The sequence below is a fragment of the Schistocerca gregaria genome, chromosome 3 (assembly GCF_023897955.1).
Source record: "Schistocerca gregaria isolate iqSchGreg1 chromosome 3, iqSchGreg1.2, whole genome shotgun sequence".
NCBI classification, from domain to species: Eukaryota; Metazoa; Arthropoda; class Insecta; order Orthoptera; family Acrididae; genus Schistocerca; species Schistocerca gregaria.
The window spans coordinates 901,673,015-901,698,215 of NC_064922.1; the positions used below are offsets into that span (position 1 = coordinate 901,673,015).

Sequence of the window (25,201 nt, forward strand, 5' to 3'; positions counted from 1 at the left end):
TGACATCATTGAAACAGAGGTGTTTTTCGTTTCGTCGGAATCTTCTCGCGAAATTTAAATGACCACATTTCTCCTCCGAATGCGAAAATATTTTGTTGATGCTGATCTACATATGGAGAAAGGATCATCATAATGAAATAAAGGAAATCAGAGCGCGCACGGAAAGACAAAGGTGGTGGTTTTTCCTGCGCGCTGTACGAGATTGGTATAACAGAGCATTATTGTGAAGGTGGTTCGATGAATCCTCTGCCAGGCACTTAAATGTGATTTGAAGAGTATACATGTAGATGTACATGAACCCGTTTTATATCAAAATATTAGGGCTGCAACCGGCTTATCTGCTGACCTGCCTTCTACTTTAGGAAGCAATCAATCGAACGTGGATCATGTTTTAAGATTCTGTCTGATGTTCGACCTTCTACATGGTTTCTTAAGTAATACAGTTCAATGTATTTCCAGGGTGTCCGCTTCATCTTTTATTTCCCAGTTGATCAACTAGTCACGATTACCTGTTACATTTCTTTAGCTGTAGTGTGGTTATAGTCTCTGTATTTTAACCATAAAATTAACTGAGGCATACGCCTTTTAGTTGTCTGTGTGAATGTGTGAGTGTTGGTCAGTAAGAGAGGGTGTAGCAGGGTGGTTTAGTGTTAAATTTTATATTTTAGTTTTCGTGTATAATGTTCAAGTGATAATGATAATAATAATAACCACATTCGTCTCCATTTCGTTTAATAAGGGAACAGATGGCCTCACTGTTGTGCGTACTCTTTATACCACCTCCACCACCACTACCACCACCACCAAAAAAGAATAGTGAAACCATTCTAAACACAAGCTTAGCTCAGATGACACTCTGCTTATGCTGGTCTCTGCTATACAGAGCTTCAAGACTGTCTCCTTCAACATCTGACCTTTGAATTTGTCGAGAAATGTCTACAAATATTCTTTATTTTTGCCTTAACAAATGGTTCAAATGGCTCTGAGCACTATGGGACTTAACGTCTGAGGTCAGTCCCCTAGAACCTAGAACGACTTAAACCTAACTAACCAAGGACATCACTCACATCCATGCCCGAGGCAGGATTCCAACCTGCGACCGTAGCGGTCGCTCGGCTCCAGACAGTAGCGCCTAGAACCGCACGGCCACTCTGGCCGGCTTTGCCTTAACAGTTTCAGATAAAAACAGTATATGTCAGTTGTATATTCCATGTTTGATATTAGGCAAATAAGTGCGGAAAATACTGCAGCATGTCGTATAAGGCAAATTACCGAATATCTTTTAAAATGCTACTACGTTTTTTCACGTTATATTTTAGCATATGACAGATCTCTTCTCACTCTTCTTGTGACAGAACTTACTCTCATTGTATCGACGTGGTAGGAGGAGTTTATTGTACTGTGACCAGCTGTTTTGTTCAAATTTAAAATACAGCACAAACAACAGTGACAGTTTTGAAAGGCTGTCGGGGGCAGGCGTCGTATTTTGAAAAGCCGACGATATTTCGACTGGACGTCTGCCCATTATTCCCAAGTGGCATCGAACGCGCGTTCACTGTGTTCGCCGGTTGACAGCTGTTTACTCTGCGCAGCCGCTGGGGGAACTTCCCTCGCGCTTTCACAGAACAGATATGAAGTGGTACGACCACATAAGCTCAGTCGTAGGCAAAGCAAATGTCAAACTACGGTTCATTGGCCGGACACAGGGAAACTGAAGTGAGTCTGCAAAGGAGATTTATTGCAGTGCACTCGTACTGCCCGAATTTGAATACGGCCCATGAGTCTGAGAGACAAATCAGGCCCCCCTATTAATACCGTATCATGTCAGCGATAATAGAATTGTATCGTGCTACACATTCCGAGTTTTTTGATAACAGTATGTCACTGGTTCTCATGTGAAGAACTTACATAGCCTAACCGACATAAACGAATATGTTGGTCTGTGACTGTGAAGAATATCTCAACAGCGCGTGTCTAACCACGACTTATCCTTAAATAGACATTAAAATACTTCATTATAGGCCTACGATGAAAATAGCCTCTGCCACGCACTTCACAATTATTTATGTGTAGTAGCACTTCCTCAGCTCATTCTCAGTAGACTTCTGGGCCAATGATGCAAATCAATCACGGAATGCGTTCTGAGACTTTTGATTGGTGATAATTAGTAACCACGTCATAGCTGTATGATTGGTCAGGGCTTGAAGTCATATGATGACGTTGCGAGGCAGCGATGTCTCGAAGAAGACCCCGGACAACATCTTACGAACTTCTAATAATTTCCGGGTATGCAGCCGGATCCCGTCGACATTCTGCCACGATATTTCGGACCAGAGACGTCTGGCCATCATCAGGTGAGTACACAACTACTGAAGAGCCCAGGTGCAGTCGCGGTATTTATACCGATTCTCGCGCACGTGTTGACATGCGCGGCATAGCCGAGTTGTACGTGCTGCCCTCGGTGGTGAAAGTAAAAGATCATCTAGTCATTGAGTATCGAATGACGCTGTCTATTCCGCTGTGAATGTATAATTTTAATAACAGGATTCCAAGTTTTATCCAGTTGAAAGCCGTTGTCACGATTTATAAGATTATCGGCAAGACGTATTTCCACTGATTCCTTGATTACGGAATCCCAAAATCCGGAAACCGGAGCTAAAATTTTTGTTCCATTGTATTCCATTGAATGTCCCAATGAAATACAGTGCTCTGCTACTGCCGATTTTGACGGTTGCCGCAGACGGGTGTATCTTTCATGTTCTGTACATCGTTCATGGACAGTTCTTGTCGTCTGGCCAATATATGCAGAGCCACATTCACAGGGAATTTTGTAGACGCCTGCTTTCTTCAGTTGTAAATCGTCTTTAATCGATCCAATCAGGGCCCGGTTCTTTGCTGGTGGACGGAAGATAACCTTGATTTTATTCTTCTTCAGTAGTCGGCCTATTTTCGACGACACATTCCCGGCGTATGGAAGAAACGCAGTTGATTTAAAGTCGTCATCAGCGTCCTCAGTGCGCTGCTTCTTGTTATGACAGTTGCGCATGGCCTTTCTTATTTGGCGTGAAGTGTAGCCATTCTCTTTAAAAACCTTCTCCAAGTGTTCTAACTCTGCGTGGAGGTTTTCATCGTCCGATATTACATGCGCTCGATGTATTAAGGTACTGAGAACACCGGCTGTTTGTGCTGGGTGGTGGCAGCTTGACGCCTGGAGATACAGATCTGTGTGAGTCGGTTTCCTGTACACAGAATGTCCTAATGACCCATCATTTTTACGGCATACTAGCACGTCTAGAAATGGTAAAGTGCCATCTTTTTGAATCTCCATCGTGAATTTGATGTTCTCATGTAAAGAGTTTAAATGATGAAGGAATTTCTCCAGTTCCTGTCTGCCATGAGGCCATACAACAAAAGTATCATCTACGTGCCGCCAGAAGACCGTAGGCTTTAAGACAGCAGACTCAAGTGCTTTCTCCTCAAAGTCCTCCATAAAGAGATTAGCTACCACAGGGGACAAAGGGCTCCCCATGGCGACGCCGTCTGTTTGTTCAAAGAATTCGTCATTGAATAGAAAGTACGTTGAGGAGAGTATATGTTCAAACAAGGCCGTCATTTCTGCACTGAATAAGTTACCAATAAGATGTAACGATTCCATTAAAGGCACTTTGGTAAACAGTGAGACCACATCAAAGCTGACTAATAAATCCGAGCTGCTAAGCTTAACTTCCTTCAAGCGACTGACAAAATCCTCGGAATTACGTATATGGTGGCAACACTTACCCACATACGGCTTTAGTAGTGAGGCCAGATATTTTGCTGTAGAATAGGTGGCAGCACCAATATTACTCACTATTAATCGTAGTGGGGCACCATCCTTGTGTATCTTGGGAAGACCGTAGAGTCTTGGTGGTACTGCATTGTGTGGTCTCAATCTCTTGATAATTTGTTCAGGTAGAGAACAGTCGTTCAAAAGGGAAGCAGTTTTCCTAGATATTCGGCTTGTTGGGTCCTTTTCAATTCTGCGGTACGTGGAATCATTTAGCTGACAATATATCTTCTCGTTGTAGGCTTCCCTTGTCAGAAGAACTGTGGCGTTACCCTTATCCGCAGCCTCAGAGAAGATACTAGCACAGTCGTACTGCCTGCGGATAAGGGTAACGCCACAGTTCTTCTGACAAGGGAAGCCTACAACGAGAAGATATATTGTCAGCTAAATGATTCCACGTACCGCAGAATTGAAAAGGACCCAACAAGCCGAATATCTAGGAAAACTGCTTCCCTTTTGAACGACTGTTCTCTACCTGAACAAATTATCAAGAGATTGAGACCACACAATGCAGTACCACCAAGACTCTACGGTCTTCCCAAGATACACAAGGATGGTGCCCCACTACGATTAATAGTGAGTAATATTGGTGCTGCCACCTATTCTACAGCAAAATATCTGGCCTCACTACTAAAGCCGTATGTGGGTAAGTGTTGCCACCATATACGTAATTCCGAGGATTTTGTCAGTCGCTTGAAGGAAGTTAAGCTTAGCAGCTCGGATTTATTAGTCAGCTTTGATGTGGTCTCACTGTTTACCAAAGTGCCTTTAATGGAATCGTTACATCTTATTGGTAACTTATTCAGTGCAGAAATGACGGCCTTGTTTGAACATATACTCTCCTCAACGTACTTTCTATTCAATGACGAATTCTTTGAACAAACAGACGGCGTCGCCATGGGGAGCCCTTTGTCCCCTGTGGTAGCTAATCTCTTTATGGAGGACTTTGAGGAGAAAGCACTTGAGTCTGCTGTCTTAAAGCCTACGGCCTTCTGGCGGCACGTAGATGATACTTTTGTTGTATGGCCTCATGGCAGACAGGAACTGGAGAAATTCCTTTATCATTTAAACTCTTTACATGAGAACATCAAATTCACGATGGAGATTCAAAAAGATGGCACTTTACCATTTCTAGACGTGCTAGTATGCCGTAAAAATGATGGGTCATTAGGACATTCTGTGTACAGGAAACCGACTCACACAGATCTGTATCTCCAGGCGTCAAGCTGCCACCACCCAGCACAAACAGCCGGTGTTCTCAGTACCTTAATACATCGAGCGCATGTAATATCGGACGATGAAAACCTCCACGCAGAGTTAGAACACTTGGAGAAGGTTTTTAAAGAGAATGGCTACACTTCACGCCAAATAAGAAAGGCCATGCGCAACTGTCATAACAAGAAGCAGCGCACTGAGGACGCTGATGACGACTTTAAATCAACTGCGTTTCTTCCATACGCCGGGAATGTGTCGTCGAAAATAGGCCGACTACTGAAGAAGAATAAAATCAAGGTTATCTTCCGTCCACCAGCAAAGAACCGGGCCCTGATTGGATCGATTAAAGACGATTTACAACTGAAGAAAGCAGGCGTCTACAAAATTCCCTGTGAATGTGGCTCTGCATATATTGGCCAGACGACAAGAACTGTCCATGAACGATGTACAGAACATGAAAGATACACCCGTCTGCGGCAACCGTCAAAATCGGCAGTAGCAGAGCACTGTATTTCATTGGGACATTCAATGGAATACAATGGAACAAAAATTTTAGCTCCGGTTTCCGGATTTTGGGATTCCGTAATCAAGGAATCAGTGGAAATACGTCTTGCCGATAATCTTATAAATCGTGACAACGGCTTTCAACTGGATAAAACTTGGAATCCTGTTATTAAAATTATACATTCACAGCGGAATAGACAGCGTCATTCGATACTCAATGACTAGATGATCTTTTACTTTCACCACCGAGGGCAGCACGTACAACTCGGCTATGCCGCGCATGTCAACACGTGCGCGAGAATCGGTATAAATACCGCGACTGCACCTGGGCTCTTCAGTAGTTGTGTACTCACCTGATGATGGCCAGACGTCTCTGGTCCGAAATATCGTGGCAGAATGTCGACGGGATCCGGCTGCATACCCGGAAATTATTAGAAGAACAAATACGCCGGGAAAATTTCAGAAGTCACATCTTACGAACTTACTCGAGCCTCCAGTTCTTCACTTCAGAAGCAGTGTTATGCGGTTATTGTAAAATTCGAAACGTGTAGTACGATACAATTCCACTTATATTAACTGAAAATTACTAAAGGGGTATTACGGCTAAACACTTACGACATACCTGGGCTCTTCAGCAGGTGTCTGCTCAACTAAAGACGGCGGAACATCTCTGGGCCGAAATATCGTGGCAGAATGTCGAGGGGATCCGGCGCACACCCGAAAACTATTAGAAGAAGAAAAACGCCGGGAAAATTTCAGAAGTTACAACTACGAAAACAATAATGATTGTTTCTGAAGTCAATTTTCTTTTAGGTCTTCAAAGATCTGTTCTTAGTTAAAGACTGTATCGCTTACATCCATTAGGAGTATGTTTAATTTAAGTAACTGTGTATCTGCAATTTATGAAGTGTAGATTCTGTGTTGTTTGAACTCCTTGATGTATGGCAAGAAATTTAGAGTGTTGTAATGTATATATGAAAAAGGCCCATAGAATATGTTGAAAACATAAATTATTATAATACGAATATGTTTATGAAAGAAGTATGTTTGTTAAAAGCTGGTTCATGCTTAGGGCACTTGTATTTGTAACATGTAAACGCTGCAGGGAAGTCCCTCCGCAACTAAAGTGGCATGGCGCGATGTAAGGTGGGTTTGGCGGTCGAACTGAGCAGCTCCTTCGTGTGAAAGGCACGCAGTGTGTGGCTAGCTTTAGCACGGTGCACTTCGATGGTGCTCACAGAGGCAATTGAAATCTGCATTAGAAGGGATTTGCCTCGGATGTGAATCTGGCTATTATTTGGTATTCACGGAATAATAGAACGGCTCTAATATTTTGAGAATCCGACGCCAAGAAGAGATTTTATGGAGCATCCGCACATGAAGAGCCCTGAGTACAGTTCGCCGCCGTTTCGCCTGCCACTAATCTTCTCCACTGCTTCACAGACTCCATACATTCAGTTACGTAATGTATATTTGCATGGACCAGTTAATTTGTGTGTCGTTTCAATAATAATCACATAAAACGTCAATTGGTGTTCGAAATCATAAATTCAATCCTGATCATGAACCTATGCAGGGTCCTCACCTAAGTGCTACTAAAACCGAGTATCCTGATTTAAATGAACACATCTGGCATTCATGTGCTTGAAAGTAATTTTTTGTCTAAAGTAAAAGGAGTAGCAAAAGTTAATGGAACAGTAAAATTTGGATGTTTTGTTTATGGACTACTCAGATTGAAATTGTTAAGGTAGGAAGTTTACGTACAAAAATTTAAAGATCAATCAATAGGAAAATGAAAACTTTAAATAATTAAAGTTTAAAACCAAAGTGTAGATGGATTAGTTTTTGCTAAAGTATCCTTAGTTTTTTGTAACATTTAGTTTCGTAGGATTACAGTGCAAGATTATTGCCAAGAATACCTGCTTCACAGGTGATTAAAGTACATGTACATATAATTCTTTAATGAACCAATTTGAGGTAGTACTGTTAGAAGTTATGCACATTTTCAAAGATAGTATGGTTTTGGTACCCATCATCAATGGTTCCTTTTGAAGTTAATTAAGCCCATTTTGCTTTTTATTACCTTTCAAAGTAATTTAAGTGGATGATTAGCTTTTAGAGATAGTTTATACTTTTGCAATAATCAAAGAACCTTGGCTAGTGAAACTATACCATCCCGACCATATTGTCCCCCTATTAAAAAAAGAAATCATATATTACTGTTACTAACGAAAAACGTTATATGCATTGGAGCTTCAACAGTGTATTTAAGATGTTATCTTTAATTGTGTTATTCATGTCAGTCAAGATGGAAGCCCCTTATGTCCAAAATTAGTTCTGCCGCCATGCAGTGATGTTTCAATATTTTGATTAAGTAACACTATTAATTGTGGACGTCATTAGTGTGAGGTCGGTGCGATTTTGCTCCCCATAATTTACTGGTGTGTGTGTTATCGATAACAGCTGCTACATGCAGTACAGAGTGTACTGTGTCAGTTTTTATCCTGTTTACTATTCAAAGGGAAATCTCAACAAAAGTAACTTGAATAACCAGGCTGATATCCAATTTTCTCAGCCGGCCGGGGTGTCCGAGCGGTTCTAGGCGTTACAGTCTGGAACCGCGCGACCTTTCATCAGGTAGCGGTTTTCTAAATGTAAGAAATGAGATACTGTGGAAATAAAATTAATTTAACTCTAATGTTCCACCTAACTTTTATGTGGGATAAATCTACCAGCTACGATCTTAGCAGCTAATATCTGAACTGATTCGATTTCTACATTTAGGTTTACTTGAAGGGACACTAAGCAGTACGATAGGTCACATTAAAGTGTTTGTGTAGCTTTTAATAACACGCATTGCACTTAAACAGAATATTCTCGACAAATATGAATATTTCATTGTCTTTCCCAACTAATATTTGTAATGGTATTGTGGATATGTAAATGATGCGACAGATTCCTGAAACAGTTTTTGAGGCATTGTTCATGAAAATGACAGCAGTCGTAAAGTAAGAATGAAAATTTTAGTTCAGAAACGATCTTGACCACTAAAATAATTTATTTTTATTCTAAAAGGTGACCGGTTTCATTCTGTGTGGGATCATCTTCAGACCAGTTATTTCGTGATGACCGTTAGTGAGGGTCAACGGTATGCCTGTCCTCACTTTCCATGTGCTCCAACATCGGGTCACTGTCACATCCTAATCCCCACATTCCTGGATATTGCGCGACTCGATGTGCTGGTCAAATGGAGACACACAGTGAAGCACCTTTCAAACTATAGTAGGTGCTCATAACGCTGTCTCATACGAGTACGCAGCATCTCTGTGTCCTCCTCAGTAATAACTCAACATCTGACGATGCTTACGCTTCTTATGAAACCTAACAGCAATACTAATGCACTCTAGTGGCCGTTCTACCTGTTACGGACAATGACAACTCTATTACATATACACGGATGGTATGTACGTGTACAAACAAAGCTACACTGGCGTCCGTCCAAGTCTTCTGGGTGCTTCACTTTTTTGCTGGTCTATATGTATAAATTCGCGCAGTCGGGATTCGCAGTGCGATTCCTCGCATACTAGCAATACAAAAACGTCTCTCGCGAAATTTCGTCCTGCCCATATTTCGGGCAATAAATGGACGTTAAAGACTGGCAGTACGGCACCACTGTAATCACAAGTACGCTAATAAGCTCTGTCAGCACATGGTGGTAGGGGTGTGCAGTTGGTGCCGTGGACGGCGTTTTCGGCGTAGCATGCAGCAGATCGAGGGTTCGATTCTGGGTCGAAGCTTAGTTGTTTTTACTAGCTAAGTGTAGTCTGTGTGGTACGGTATAGGCATCTTAAAAGATATAGCTATTTCAGTGGGTCTTTTACAAAACATTTGCTGTTACGTATTACGAACACACAATTTGAAGTACAATCGTTTTCATTGGTCAGCTTTTAGAGAAGCTTCCTACACATCCTGGACGCGAATTGTTCCGCAGCACTGCATCTACTAGATTCCGAATTTGCTTTATGTGTACCGTCTCTTAATGGTTCCATCAGTTGACATAAACTATTGTTCTTGCCACGTCCACGTCCATTACATTTCGTTAGGGCGTTACGTCACCAGTAGGGCTAGCAACGGGCATCGAAAGTAATTTGGATTGGACGATTGGAGGAGTGTACACAGAAAACAGATATTGAATCTAGTAGATGTAGTGGCGCGAGACAATTTACGCCAACGACGTACTTAAGGTTTCTTTAAAAGCTGACCATTGAAAATGATTTCTGTGTTCATAGTCGGTAACTGCAAATACTTTATAGAAGACCCAATGTAATCGCTGTATGACGATTAAGGCGCCAGGTACCGTACCACGCAGACTACACATTTAGCTAATACAAACAAATACCCCTCAACCCAGAATAGAACCCTCCACCTCCTGCACGCTAACCCAAAACGCTATACACCGCAGCAACTGCACAGCACTGCTCTGTTTGCTAACGGGGGAAGTTATTTGATTACAGTGTTGCCGGACGGCCAATCTTTAACGTCCACTTACTGCTCGAAATATCGGCAGGACATTTTTGTGTTGCTGGTATGTGAAGAATCGTGCTGTGAAGTCAGCGTGCGCGAATTTTTCTTCACCCATGGCCAGGACGAGTGGATACGGTTGGCCATGACTGTGTGCATATAACCGCACCCCGTCACTCGCACATCACGTGTGGGCCCGCCACGCGATCCACACCGGTTCAGAGCTTAGAGCGGGCTGTGTCGCTGTGAGTGCAGCAGGGCAAAGGGGGACATTGGTACTCACAGTGCAGCAGCGGGTGTTCGGTGTGGAAAGATGCGTGACAACAGAGTCGTGGGAACGGTGTGGTCAGTTGTTTGCTGAGAAGTCTAAATGTGTGAAAAAGTACCAAGCAAAGCTCATTCCGAAAATGGCGGCAGACATGATCTGATTTGAACAAGTGAGGAAACATTCCGAAATACTTCAGATTCCTTCCAAATCAACCCGACGCCTGTTGCAAGAGACTGGGATATCACGCCGATCATCCGGACGAATACTCCACTGGAACATATTTTCCTATCAAGTGTATGTTGACTCATTAAAACCAATAGATGCTCCGCAGCATCTCCAGTATTGTGAAACGGTGTTCACTGAGGGTACTATCTATAGTTTCGTCATGGAACCGTTCCTTATGTTTGATGAAGCCTGTTTTCACCCGAGGGGCTATTTCAACACACTAGATCACAGGTTCTGGGCAGCGGAGAAATCGCATTACTTCTACGAAACACCATTGCATGACCAGAAGGTTAGGGTGTGGTATGGTGTACCTACAAGCCGCATTTTTGATCCCATCTTCTTTCATCGGACAGTGACTTCGGCGCGTTACATTGCCAACATTTTGAAACCAATTATAGTGGGATTAACGACGGAGGACTAGACCTACAGTTCCTTCCAATAGGATGGAACAACTGCCCATCCAGCCGGCCGAAACGTGGGCCACATTTAGACAATCTTCAACCTTGACAGATTTGTTACCACATGTTAGTGTGGTCGCGACCCTTGCTGGTCTCCCAGGTCACCTGACCTGCCAGTGTGCGATTACTTTGTGTGGTGCGCCCTCAAGTCAAGGTGAATCGCAAACCACCCGCATAGTCTTCAAATCGGTAGCAGAAAATTTCGGATGAGGTTGCAGCAATTTCAGGTGTCCAGCAACGATCCGCATTAAGCAATTTGCTGACCAGGGGCCAAATGTGCCAAGAGATGAATGGTGGTAACTTTCAGTATCTGCTATAGTCAGGTTACTACTGTGTAACTCTTCTTTTCTCCACTTTTATTTGCCCTGCTGTTCTGACTGGTTTGATGCGACCCGCCACAAAAAAAAGGGTTTTAATGACTCTGAGCACTATGGGACTTAACAGCTGAGATCATCAGTCCCCTAGAACTTAGAACTACTTAAACCTGATTAACCTAAGGACATGACACACATCCATGCCCGAGGCAGAATTCGAACCTGCGATCGTAGCGGCCGTTCCAGACTGAAGCGCCTAGAGCAGCTCGGCCACCGCGGCCGGCGCGATCCACCACAAATTCCTCTCCTGCGCCAAGCTCTTCATCTCAGAGTAACACTTGGAGCCCACGTCCTCAGTTATTTGCCAAATGTATTCCATTCTCTGTCTTCCTCTACAGTATTTACCTCCTACAGCTCCATCTAGTACCACGGAAGTTATTCGCAGATTCCGTAACAGATGTCCCACCATCCTGTCCCTTCTTCCTGTCACTATTTTCCATATATTCCTTTCCTTGCTGATTTTGCAGAGAAACTCCTCATTCCTTACCAATTTACGTAGTGTGTATATTGTACACACCTTCAAACTTAGAAAAATTATAAGCCCGTGTTTTAATAGTAGGTTTGTTTATTTTTCCGTGTTTGTGTTTAAGACGTCACTCCTTTAGAAAACAAAGATTAATTAATTAACAAAGTTGCTGATGGAGGATGGCACTAAGTGACTTCGGAATATTTAAGCAAATAGTCGAAGTGAAGAATTAATGAGTTGTAAAGTGAAATTGTAAGATTTTATTGTCTCAGTCCACGTTCTATAAGATCACAAAAGATACTGATTCCGTAACGTCTCTGCTCTTTGATAGACATGTCAGTATTAAGAGATGCAAATCCGTTGTATTTCTTAACGTTGACAACTCACGAAAAAACGATTTCCTTGTACATGCTCCACTGGCAAGAAACTGTTAGGTGTTAGATAATAGCCTGGCGTGGTCTATAAGAAAGCGACCGGGAAGAGCAAATATGACGTTCGAGATGCGTTTAATCAGTGTAACAGCTATGCTGCAGTTCTTTTAGAAGGATGTAATATCTACGAGGCAGTTTGAAAACAAATGATTCTTATCAGCATTGTAAATTTCATTTAGAGTGTAGTACAGCTTTACTTTAATCCAGATGATATTTACAATGGTAATCAGGCCTTTTTTCTTGCGAATATTGTGTGGATAAAACACATGGAAGACTGCACTGTTGCAGTTTGTGGTAGTATATGGAAGGACAAGAATGCTACTGACAATGGTATCGATCAGAACTAACGATTTGTTTCATCACGAGGAAACAGCCTTTCCCAAGAAGAAAACAGATTTAAATGAATGTGAAGACAGCCCACTGATTTTTTGAATTTTCAACAAATAATTGCCATTATGTTTTCGACAAGATATACCAACCAGAATAACGAATTCAAAATACGAAAAAGAGGGATATATCACAGACTTCTTAAAATCTGTGTGGTATGTTTACAAATAATTTTGGTAATTACTTTGTAAGTTATTACTGGATTTTGTAATTCTACATACATGTTTTGTTCCGTTTCCCCTGCTATATTTGTATTAAAGGTAATCTATACCAGTTGTGGGAGCAAATGGTTCAAATGGCTCTGAGCACTATGGGACTTAACTTTTGAGGTCATCAGTCCCCTAGAAGTTAGAACTACTTAAACATAACTAACCTAAGGACAACACACATACCCATGTCAGAGGCAGTATCCGAACTTGCGACCGTAGCAGTCGCGCAGTTCCAGACTGGAGCACCTAGAGCCGCTCGGCCACCACGGCCGGCTGTGGAAGACAGCTATCCAACTTTATAGGTGATAAACCTCAATATGGCAAGGAAAATAGGATGCATCGCACAAGTGGTAGTGTAGCGTAGTTTTGAACGATTGTTTTTCGACCTGGAAGTATTTCGTTGCGCTGTGACAATCGATCAAGTCAGTTCCTGTGGGAGAGAACTTGGTTACAGATGTGCTCCTTCTCGCAGCCGCAAGGCTATTTTATCTTCTATTGTTGTAGCTATAATTTCCAAATTGTGATGTGCGGTCACAACAACAAATTCCATACAGGACGGCTGTAGGTGTGCGGCACAGATAATTCTCGCAACGCCCTTCTGTGCAAACAGTACTTCCTATGTGATGAGTTACGGCGCCATAAGACGTTAATGAGTAAAAATATCCTAAATATACTAAGATATTAATTTGTTTGTTTCGAAATCAGCTATTATCAGACAAGTTGCTAAATTTTGCTGTGCAAGCAGCTCTTTAATTTAGAATGAAATTTTCACCCTGCAGCGGAGTGTGCGCTGATATGAAACTTCCTGGAAGATTAAAACTGTGTGCCGGACCGAGACGCGCACTCGGGACTTTTGCCTTCCGCCGGCAAGTGCTCTACCGAGTTCTTTTTTAAATCTTATTTTGTTCGTTGCATCTGCTCGGGACGGACGTCGTAAGGCATTCGTTTTTAAGTTCGTTGTTGATCCATTAGCTCAGTTTTTTTTTTATTACAGAAGGCAGCTAACCCTCTGACCGAACACGCTGAGCTACCGTGCCGGCTTCCGTGTGATCTACCCAAGCACGACTCACGACCCCTCCTGGCAGCTTTAATTCCGCCAGTACCTCGTCTCCTACATTCCAAACTGCACGAAGCTCTTCTGCATACCTTGCAGAACTAACACTCCTGGAAGAAAGGGTATTGCAGAGACATGGGTTAGCCACAGCCTGGGGCACGAGTTCGAGTCTCGATCTGGCACACAGTTGTAATCTGCCTTTAAGTTTCATATCAGCACACACTCCGCTGCAGGGTGGAAATTTCATTCTGTAATCATTAGCCATGCTGTGGCTAAGCCATGTCTCCGCAATATCCGTTCTTCCAGGCGTTTTAGTTCTGCAAGGTATGATGAAGAGCTTCTGTGAAGTTTGGAAGGTAGGAGACGAGGTACTGGTGGAATTAAAGTTGTGAGGACGGGTCGTGAGGCGTGCTTGGGTAGCTCAGTCGGTAGAGCACTTGTCCACGGAAGGCAAAGGTCCCGAGTTCGAGTCTCGATGCGGCATACAGTTTTAATCTGCCAGGAACTTTCAGCTTTTTAACTTGTTTCTTGCAAATCAAAATTTCATATATGTGATGGTACAAAAATTTAGAACATTATGCCGCTCTCAAGTGACACTCTTACTCACGAGCATGCTGGTATTACGTTTCTATTATCAAACTTGTCAGTCGGCCGCTGTGGCCGAGTGGTTCTAGGCGCTTCAGTCCGGAACCGCGCTGCTGCTGTGGTCGCAGGTTCGAATCCTGCCTCGGGCATGGACGTGTGTGCTGTCCTTAGGTTAGTTAGGTTAAAGTAGTTCCAAGACAAGGGGACTGATGACCTCAGATGTCACATAGTGCTTAGGGCCATTTGAACCATTTGAATCAAATTAGTCACCAACGAATTAGTTCTGAGACATGGTGCTGTGACTTTAGATGGGCCCCGGTATTCCGGAAACACTTTCTTCGTAATAAGTGTTCCCGAGCCAGGAACTGTTTCCCTGTGGTAACTGAACAGGTAAAGTAGTTTACATTTCTGTGGCGTTCACGACTGATGAAACCACCGCGAAGTGTTCCGGTATTCATGCCAGTAGCAAGTCGCAGGGTGAAAGTGCGCCACCAGCGAAAGGCGGTTCCCTCAGTGGAGCTCGTTTACTGCCGACCCTGCACTTACGAGCGTAGCAAAACTCCCACCTCCGAGCGTAGTCGAATTTCTATTTTCCATTGAATTTAGACGGGAACTGCCACTTCGATGAAAGGATCCCAATTTACAGGGAACCTGTCACTCCCTTCACCGGCGTCAAATGAAGGAAACGGGGCTGGAGGGAACGAATATGGCGAATAAGAAAATGAAGAGGCGCGAGAGATAAATTGAGAGACGCCGAACTGTCGGGTGACGTCGTTATCGGCAAACTGGGAAAGGCGGCTGCCGCACGTGAAAGGACGCAGCCAAATGCGCAGGGCGACCCGAGGGCTTTATTGGCTGCGTGTGTATAGAACCGGGACGCGGTTTATGTGTAGTTCCAGGCACACAACACCTGCTAGCAGTACCAGTCACTAAGGTCCCATTCACTAGAGCGTCATCAGCCTCGCTGCGTTAACGTTGATCATGCCTGAATGGAACTCTAGGTGACCTCATTGTAGACTTCTGATTCCATTTTTAACACCACAAAGCTCCTAAACAGAACGGCATGCTCGACCCTTGAGTGCTTCAGTACATGTCTGCTAGTAAGCAACCACGCGGTGTATGACAGTAGCTACACTACTGGCCATAAAAATTGCTACACCACGAAGATGACCTGCTACAAACGCGAAATTTAACCGACAGGAAGAAGATGCTGTGATATGCAAATGATTTGCTTTTCAGAGCATTCACACAAGGTTGGCGCCGGTGGCGACAACTACATCGTGCTGACATGAGGAAAGTTCCCAACCGATTTCTCATACACAAACAGCAGGTGACCGGTTGCCTGGTGAAACGTTGTTCTGATGCCTCGCGTAAAGAGGAGAAATGCATACCACCACGTTTCCGACTATGATAAAGATCGGATTGAAGCCTATCGCCATTGCGGTTTATCGTATCGCGATATTTATGCTCGCGTTGGTCGAGATCCAATGATTGTAAGCAGAATATGGAATCGGTAGTTTCAGGAGGGTAATACGGAACGTCGTGCTGGATCCCAACGGCCTCGTATCACTAGCAGTCGAGATGACAGGCATCTTGTCCGCATGGCTGTAACGGATCGTGCAGCCACGTCTCTATCCCTAAGTCAACAGATGGGGACGTTTGCAAGACAAGAACGATATGCACAAACAGTTCGACCACGTTTGCAGCAGCATGGACTATGAGCTTGGAGACCATGGCTGCGGTTACCCTTGACGCTGCATCACAGACAGCAGCGGATGCGATGGTGTACTCAACGACGAACCTGAGTACACGAATGGCAAAACGTCATTTTTTCGGATGAATCCAGGTTCTGTTTAACCAATGACGGACGGAGCAAGGAGGACATCAAAAGCAGACTCGCTATGGCAAAAAAGGCATTTCTGGCCAAGAGAAGTCTACTAATATCAAATACCGGTCTTAATTTGAGGAAGAAATTTCTGAGGATGTACGTCTGGAGTACAGAATTCTATGGTAGTGAAACATGGCCTGTGGGAAAACCGGAACAGAAGAGAATCGAAGCATTTGAGATGTGGTGCTATAGACGAATGTTGAAAATCAGGTGGACTGATAAGGTAAGGAATGAGGAGGTTCTACGCAGAATCGGAGAGGAAAGGAATATGTGGAAAACACTGATAAGGAGAATGGACAGGATGATAGGACATCTGCTAAGACATGAGGGAATGACTTCCATGGTACTAGAGGGAGCTGTAGAGGGCAAAAATTGTAGAAGAAGACAGAGATTGGAATACGTCAAGCAAATAATTGAGGACGTAGGTTGCAAGTGCTACTCTGAGGTGAAGAGGTTAGCACAGGGGAGGAATTCGTGGCGGGCCGCATCAAACCAGTCAGTAGACTGATGACCCAAAAAAAAAAAAAAAGAAATCACGCCGGCATTTTGCTTAAGCCGTTTCGAATAGTCTAGGACAGCCATCTTCCCGAATGTGGGTCCATCGTGTAATCGCTGCGCTTCATCGCTTGGCCTTGAAAATTGATTAGGATTTAAAAGTTGCATGTAGTGTCCTATGGGGATTTTCTGTTATCCACGCTGTTAAGTATGTTTTACAGTCTTGCTGCCAAAACGTGGTAAGAAACAGCACTAGAGGGGGAGAGAGAGAGAAAAGAAGAAAGAGAGAAATTGAAATGCCGAACTATTTCTATAGTTTTTGTTGACAGGCTTTTAAAGTATTCACGCATCTCCGCAGTAAGCAAGGTCTCTTGATAAACACCTATATTATTGCGCCGAACACACCATCTCCGTTCATCCGTCGAATGATTCAAAAACGGCTTCTGAAATCTCTTCTAGAGAATGACATCGACGTACACACTTACGAACTTTCAACTTTGGTGTTAAGTCTAAATCTGATACATGCATTTTCAGACAGTAGGAAGCTCTGAATAATATTGTCAAATGTGTTCGTGTATCTTTCCGGTTAAGCTATTTCATATATTTATTGTAGTAATAAAACTAGGTCAAAATCATCCGGAAATTTTCGTGCTAGAGTATTCTAAAATCTAAAAGTTTTCCATTAAAATACGGACAGACTTTTACAAAATTATTTGGTCACTCGCATAAAGAAGACAGAGTTGGACGTCACACTTTCCTCATGATCAAAGAGGCAATAATTATTTTGGTAGAATATTCCGCTGGTAACAAATATCTGGTTCAACTGGCTCTGAGCACTATGGGACTTAACATCGTTGGTCATCAGTCCCCTAGAACTTAGAACTACTTAAACCTAACTAACCTAAGGACAGCACACAACACCCAGTCATCACGAGGCAGAGAAAAATCCCTGACCCTGCCGGGAATCAAACACGGGAACCCGGGCGCGGGAAGCGTGAACGCTACCGCACGACCACAAGCTGCGGACAGCAAATATCTGCAAAAGAACGTAGCCAAACACAAAAAGGTAATCATGTTAATCCGAAGCTGTAAATCAGAACTTAATTAATCTATCCATTAAGAATAAGAACTGTAAGGAAGACGGATGACAGCCTTTCAGTACGCTGAAGATAGGAAGCTGTTGTCGTTTCTCACACCATCTGGAAGAGAAGAGAACACGTGAAACTACATGAAAGCACCATCGTCCACACATCATAGATTAGCTCCCGTAGTCAGTCTACGTTATACTCTACATCATCATAGAAAATGTCTCGCTGGAGTTGATGAATAGATGATATTCTTTGTGACTGTCTGAGCTTGCAATGTTTCGCTCTTAAGAAATCAGTTTCATTGCTAGTCTGTAACGCACTACAACTGCGATTGGGCTAATCCATAGAAAGACAATTCAATTGCAGCTGTTCTAAAGTTTTCTTTATAAATTTTTATTTAATAGGAATTTTAAATTTGTCAATACAGCTAACACTACAGTTGTTGATATTGTGTTTAAGATGGCAAAACACACCTACACCCACCCACCATCCTCCCCCCCCCCCCCCCCCCACACACACACTATGCAATCATTTTTGATAATTTTCTGGGAGAGTTATGAACTATTTCTGGTGAGATGTATCTGTATGAACAGATTTGTAGCGCTATCCTTTACAGATGGTTGCATTTTCTAGTCGAGGAGCCCGCATCTCGTGGTCTTGCGGTAGCGTTCACTCTTCCCACGCCGGGGTTTCCGGGTTCGTTTCCCGGCGGGGTCAGGGATTTTGTCTGCCTCGTGATGGCTGGGTGTTGTGTCCTGTCCTTAGGTTAGTTAGGTTTAAGTAGTTCTAAGTTCTAGGGGACTGATGAGCATAGATGTTAAGTCCCATAGTGCTCAGAGCCATTTGAACCATTTTTTTTTTTCTAGTCGAGGAACGATTTGTTGAAGTTCAAATCGTTTGAGTAAGCACTACACAGCGAGCGCTTAAGATAGTTCTTTTAATGCTCGTAAAAACGGCTAGTATATAGATAGGTTGATTGGAAAGCAACCTATCAGCACTCTGGCGGCAAAGTGTTGTGTTGCATCTGTGGGCCAAGTGGAAATTCTGTAAGAATCAGTGATTGTGAGGATTAAATTATGCATGTGTTTTCCTCCCTGTTTTTTATGTAAACTCATTACGAGTGGAACAAAAAATACTGAAACACATTGAAGTTTCCGCCATATTTAACTGCAGTATGCCCAAATTTCTTCTTTATATCTGAATCTCTACGTTTGTTGACAACTCTTTTCATCCATCATTTCGTCGTAAGAATTCAAGCTAATGTATGTAAGTCTTGATCTTAATCATACAGAATTTTTTCTGTGTGAACGTTTTCTTTCTAGAAGTATGGAGTCATTTTATTATTTGTTATGTTCATCTTGTTGCCCGTGCACCATTGCTCCCATCTCGTCAAACAGATCTCAGTTTCTCATAACCATCTTTGCAATACGGTCTTCAGTCACCACCACCATACCGCCATGTCCGCGCAGTACTGTGGGCTAAAGGCTAAATATACACTTCCGTGTAAGCTGTGGTCTCGCTGCGGAACAGATATGAGCCTGAGCGACGCACACGTCAGCGGCCGCGTTGACTTTGGCGAAATTTGTCTGGCTTCATAAGCGGCGACGCCGGCGGGAGAAACAGAAGAGAACGGAGAAGGTACTGTAGTTCAAAGGGCCGGAAGGGCGCTTCCCTGTCACAGCCGACGCTGTAACTGCGTCACTTCTCGCAGGCGCCGCGTCAAAGGACTGGGGCTGTATTCGGCGTCGGCCTGCGTGAATAGGCCAGCGAAACTGTCATCTGCCTCCACACACTTGTTATCTGTGGGGCATCGGAGGACGAACTTCCGTACAGCAGCGTTCCCGTCTGAATCGAATAATGGCTGATATTAACTGAACCATGTTTGCCCCAATGTATACTGTAGCTAATACTGTATTTACGAGGAAATTTAATATGTCTTTATCCTATCTTCTGAAACATTTCGTATGAAAACTTAGAGGTAGCAACTCATCTGGGACGTGGTGATGCCATCGGGATCCAAGTCGGAAGTAGAATAGGTTCAAAAAAATATATTTGGCGTAATGGCGTATTGAAAATTGACTTCTTTCGAGAAAAGGATGCTTATTTCAAGTTTATAGTTGACCTGAGGACTCGTTTTGGCATCTACAACGCGGTGTATGATAATTAATAGCGAAAACTGCCACAGATGTAATTATACGGTAGTAGAAGCAACCTCGTTTCAGTAAACATAGGTGGTACAGGAGCCACTTGTGAGATAACTGTGAACGTATGACATGTTGTCCTGGTTAGTGCAGATTCATTTGAAAAGTGAACTTTACGAGAAGGTGACATGTCGTTGCCCTCCATCCCACTTTTGATCTCATTTACGAAGTCATTCACCTCCGAACCACGGTGAAACTTGACGTTTTTCAATATGAAAAATTATTCTAAGAAAAGAATTCGTTGTCTGACGTCTACTTAGCCATTGCTTCACACCCGCCGTTTCCTACATCTCAAAAAGTGATTTGATCATCGACTTCTTGGTCATACAGAACTATAGAAAACTTCAAATTCTGTATCAGCTGAAACGTAAGGTTTCGGAACCAAATGAAAAGTGCCGCAGGAAGCTTGTAATTTATGACAAAAGTGCTTTGCTTTTAGTGGTAATAAAACTTTGTGTTCTGCCTTACGGCAGGTTTTGTCATGAGGGAAGCCTCGTCAGAGAAGTCCACCGCGTGAGTCTCTATGGAAGTAATTCAAGTGGTGGTTTCCCGTTGCCTTTCACTGATGATGATGAAATAATGACAACACCACACCCAGTCCCTGAGCGGAGAAAATCTCCGATCCAGTCGGGAATCGAACCCGGGCCCTTTGGCGTGACAGACTGCTGCGCTGATTTAGTGGTAATAGCCAGGGGTAATAAAAAACATGTGTATATGAGTGCACGTCATAGCGTCTTAGCCTGTTCTTTAATCTTTTACAGCCATACGATCCTCTCAATACAAATACACTGCCTTGAGCATTGAGCAGAACCAGGATCCGAATCCAGATCTCTACCGGAATTCAAGAAAGATTCGCGGAGGTTGGAAGCATAGCTGAGGGTTGCTGTAAGCTTAAAAATTTGCTTCGCTGCATGAAATTTGTTCCAGATTTCTTTTTGACTTGATGAGGAATAGGAGTGACAGGACACCAGTATGGTTTGAAGTAAATAATTTATAGCAAGATGATTACCATGATCACATGACAACATTCCTGAAATGACGCAAGCAAGGAAACTGTCTTAATAAGTCAGTTTTTTTCACTTTGTTCTATGGGTGTGCCCTTACGATTCGTTTGCTGAAAGAATTCATTGAATCTCACGCAAAGTTAAATGCAGTCATTAGAACATGGAACAAGTTGAGCGCATTCGTGTTTGAAAAATTCATCTGCTCCGACTCCACGATTGGCTTCATATCAGTAAAACGCATATAACGCAAAAGAGAAACAGAGCATCCATATGCAGCAGCTTCTTCCGTCGGATGAATTATTGGGTCGGAAACGTTGAGCTTAATGATTTCAGTTCGACTAAACTGATTCTTTTGCACACCCTCCGAGTAAATCAGTTGCTATAGAGGTATCGTAAATGCCATTCGCATCCATGCTTTCTGCTCATCGGATGACTTTCTATATCGTTAACAGAAAATTATTTGTCCTGGCTCTGCCTTAGTCACAATGTACAACGTTCATGGCTGTCTTTCCCATCGACAGAAGTTCTGAAATAAGGAGTCATTCTACTGGGTACCAGATCACATTGGTGTTCAGAGAAATGAATTAACGGATGTGAGAGCCAAGAAGGGGGGACTTTGGATCTATGGGATGTCGTATTTCATCCTATACCATTAGTGTTGAGACGTAAAGGCGTGGGGCGTCATATGTTGTTGGGCAGAAGAGTGGTCGAAAGTGATGGGAAAAAAGCCGTTGATAATAAAATCAGGTAGTAGGCTGTGGCGCACCTCCACCTGGCCACGGATGCTACCGGCTAGCGGACCCTCCATTGTGATGTCTAGATTTCAGTATGCATCATATAAGGGGTGACAAAACTTTCCAGTCGAAGGCTATACAGTCCGGAATCGGAATGCTAATAAGGCAAAATCACCCTGAACATTGAAACGAAGCTGTCATCCCACTGACGAACCAGGTTAACGATATCCATTTGGTAAAACACCACGTTATGCTGCATGAGGAAGTCCCAATTGCCTGCTGCACATCCTCAACACACGGGAATTGTTGATCCTTCAGGGGTGTTTCAAGGGATCGAGGTCACGATAATCGACAGTGCGATATCTTCTCCCTAGGAGACAGGACTATAGAAGGCGCAAGGTGAGTGGTTCAGATGGCTCTGAGCACTATGGGACTTAACTTCTGAGGTCATCAGTCCCCTACAACTGAGAACTACTTAAACCTAACCAACCTAAGGACATCACACACATCTATGCCCGATGCAGGATTCGAACCTGTGACTGTAGCAGCTGCACGTTTCCAGACTGAAGCGCCTAGAACCGCTCAGCCACAGCCGCGGGCGCTTGGGGAGAAATCAGGGATAGATAATCATGAAGTAGCGGCACTCATTGGGAACATGGCGCAGCATCCCACAACGGTGCTTACCGACAGACCTGCTGCCCCATACAAATTATACATTCACAGATGAATGTCTATCGGTGTCTGTCCTTCGGGAACCAAGAAAAGAATAACCGTACGTTGGCCCTACTCGGACGCGTTTGATAATAACGTCGCCATAGTTCACACATCGGCATATACCGCACGCACGTTGGAAACATACGAGTGTCACACTAATCCCTTGTCTACATGTCGGAGTTCGTATACCTGCATCGGTGGTCGCACTGCAAAGCAGCAATCCCCCTATATGAAACATTTTTGATCGCCCTTATACACTATGTGATCAGAAGTATCCGGACACCTGGCTGAAAATGACTTCCAAGTTCGTGGCGCCCTCCATCGGTATTGCTAGAATGCAATATTGTGTTGGCCCACCCTTAGCTTTGATGACAGCCTCCACTCTCGCAGGCATACGTTCAATCAGGTGCTGGGAGGTTTCTTGGGTAATGGAGCTCATACTTCACGGAGTGCTGCACGGAGGAGAGGTATCGATGTCGGTCGAGGAGGCCTGGCACGAAGTCGGCGTTCCGAAACACCCCAAAGGTGTTCTGTAGGATTCAGGTAAGGACTCTGTGCAGGCCAGTCCATTACAGGCATGTTATTGTCGTGTAAACACTCCGCCACAGACCGTGCACTATGAAAAGGTGATCGATCGTGTTGAAAGATGCAGTCGACATCCCCGAATTTCTCTTCCACAGTGGGAAGCAAGAAGGTGCTTAAAACATCAATGTAGGCCTGTGCTGTGATAGTGCCTCGCAAAACAAGGGGTGGAAGCCTCCTCCATGAAAACACGACCACGGCACACCACCACTGCCGCCGAATTTTACTGTTGGCACTACACACGCTGGCAGATGACATTCACCGGGCACTCGCCATGCACACATCAATCGTATCGCCACATTGTGTACCGTGATTCGTCACTCCACATAATATTTTGTCCACATGTCAATCATCGAATTTTTACGCTCTTTACACCAAGCGAGGCGTCGTTTGGCATTTACCGGCGTGATATGTGGTTTATGAGCTGCCGCTCGACCGTGAAGCCCAAGTTTTCTCACCTCCCGCCTAACTGTCATAGTACTTGTAGTGGGTTCAGATACAGTTTGGAATTCCTGTGTGGTGGTCTGGATAGATGCCAGCCTATTACACATTACGACCCTCTTCAACTGTCGGCGGTCTCTGCGAGTCAAGAGACGCCGTCGGCCTGTACGCTTTCGTGCTGTACGTGTCCCTTCACGTTTCCACTTCACTGCCACATCGGAAACAGTGGATCTAGTTATGTTTAGGAGAGTGAAAATCTCGCGTACAGACGTGGGACACAAGTGACTCCCAATCACCTGACCACGTTCGAAGTCCGTTGGTTCCGCGGAGCTCCCTGTTCTACTCTGTCACGATGTTTAATGGCTACTGAGGTTGCTGATATGGAGTACCTGGCAGTACGTGGCAGCAAAATGCATCTAATATGAAAACGTATGATTTTTGTCGTGTCCGGATACTTTCGATAACATAGTATATTTTACACTCAGACAAGAGAGCAGATGCTACTTTACAAGGTGATCTGTTTTTTACTTCAGCAGATCGTGGGACGAATGTAGCGCGATGTTTAAGATATTGTGAAACGTCTGACTAGGTTACTAACTTGTTAGGGAGAAGGTTTAATATCGTTGTGATTTCAAGTGAATTTATTTTATGCGTTTCTGAAATAGTTCAAGCACTATGGCACTTAAAATCTGAGGTCATCAGTCCCTAGAACTTAGAACTACTTAAACCTAACTAACCTAAGAACATCACACACATCCATGCCCGAGGCAGGATTAGAACCTGTGACCGTAGCAGGAGCGCGGTTCCAGATTGTAGCGCCTAGAACCACTCGGTCACAGCGGCCGGCTATGTGTTTCTAGTATTACCTATTTTAACGACAGTCAAGGCCCTATGCTCAGATCTGCCAAATGGAAAACATGGTGTTGGTTTATTGGAAACAGTTATTCTAGCCAGATAATGAGGTATAAAGAAACTGGTTATGTTGTGAAAAATAGGATAAACTGAACGGTGTGGTATGTTTAGTGTCCTTACCCGCGCTCAGTGCGTGGTCAAACACAGGAAAGTAGTGATATACGTCTCCTCGTTTCCCAATGCCTGTCCGGAGTAAGCCCTCATAAGAAAGAGGTGTCTGTTCCGGCCTCTGATTGGCTACTTTTGGAGAATAGAGTCTCCGGAACGACGTAACAACAACGGGTGGCGTTGTTCTCAGGGTGAATGCGCACGGAGAAAGATGTACGCACTGCGAGAGTGTGTTTTATTGTACTTCGACTGTGTGTCATTATATTTCAAAGCGCTTGAGACTGAGGGTGTACACATTCCACAACGATTGTTTTTGTGGGAAATGAAACAAATCGTGCCATCCCTACAAAAGTATTGAAATTACTATCGCTGATAGCCAAGCGATGTATTAAAATTCGTAGCGATCCTCGTTACAGTCAAGGGAGGCGATAATAGCGGGCATACGATAGAGCGGTATCTTCTGCACTGGAGACAGGGGTATACAAATTGTTACAAAAAATGTACGGCCAAA

General features: G+C 43.7%; 1 long non-coding RNA gene across 1 annotated transcript in view; it reads left to right on the plus strand.

Annotated features, from left to right (window-relative positions):
* LOC126355194 (uncharacterized) overlaps positions 1–25,201 on the plus strand; it is a 512,700-nt gene that overhangs the window by 448,804 nt on the left and 38,695 nt on the right. The gene's annotated exons all lie outside the window — the stretch shown is intronic.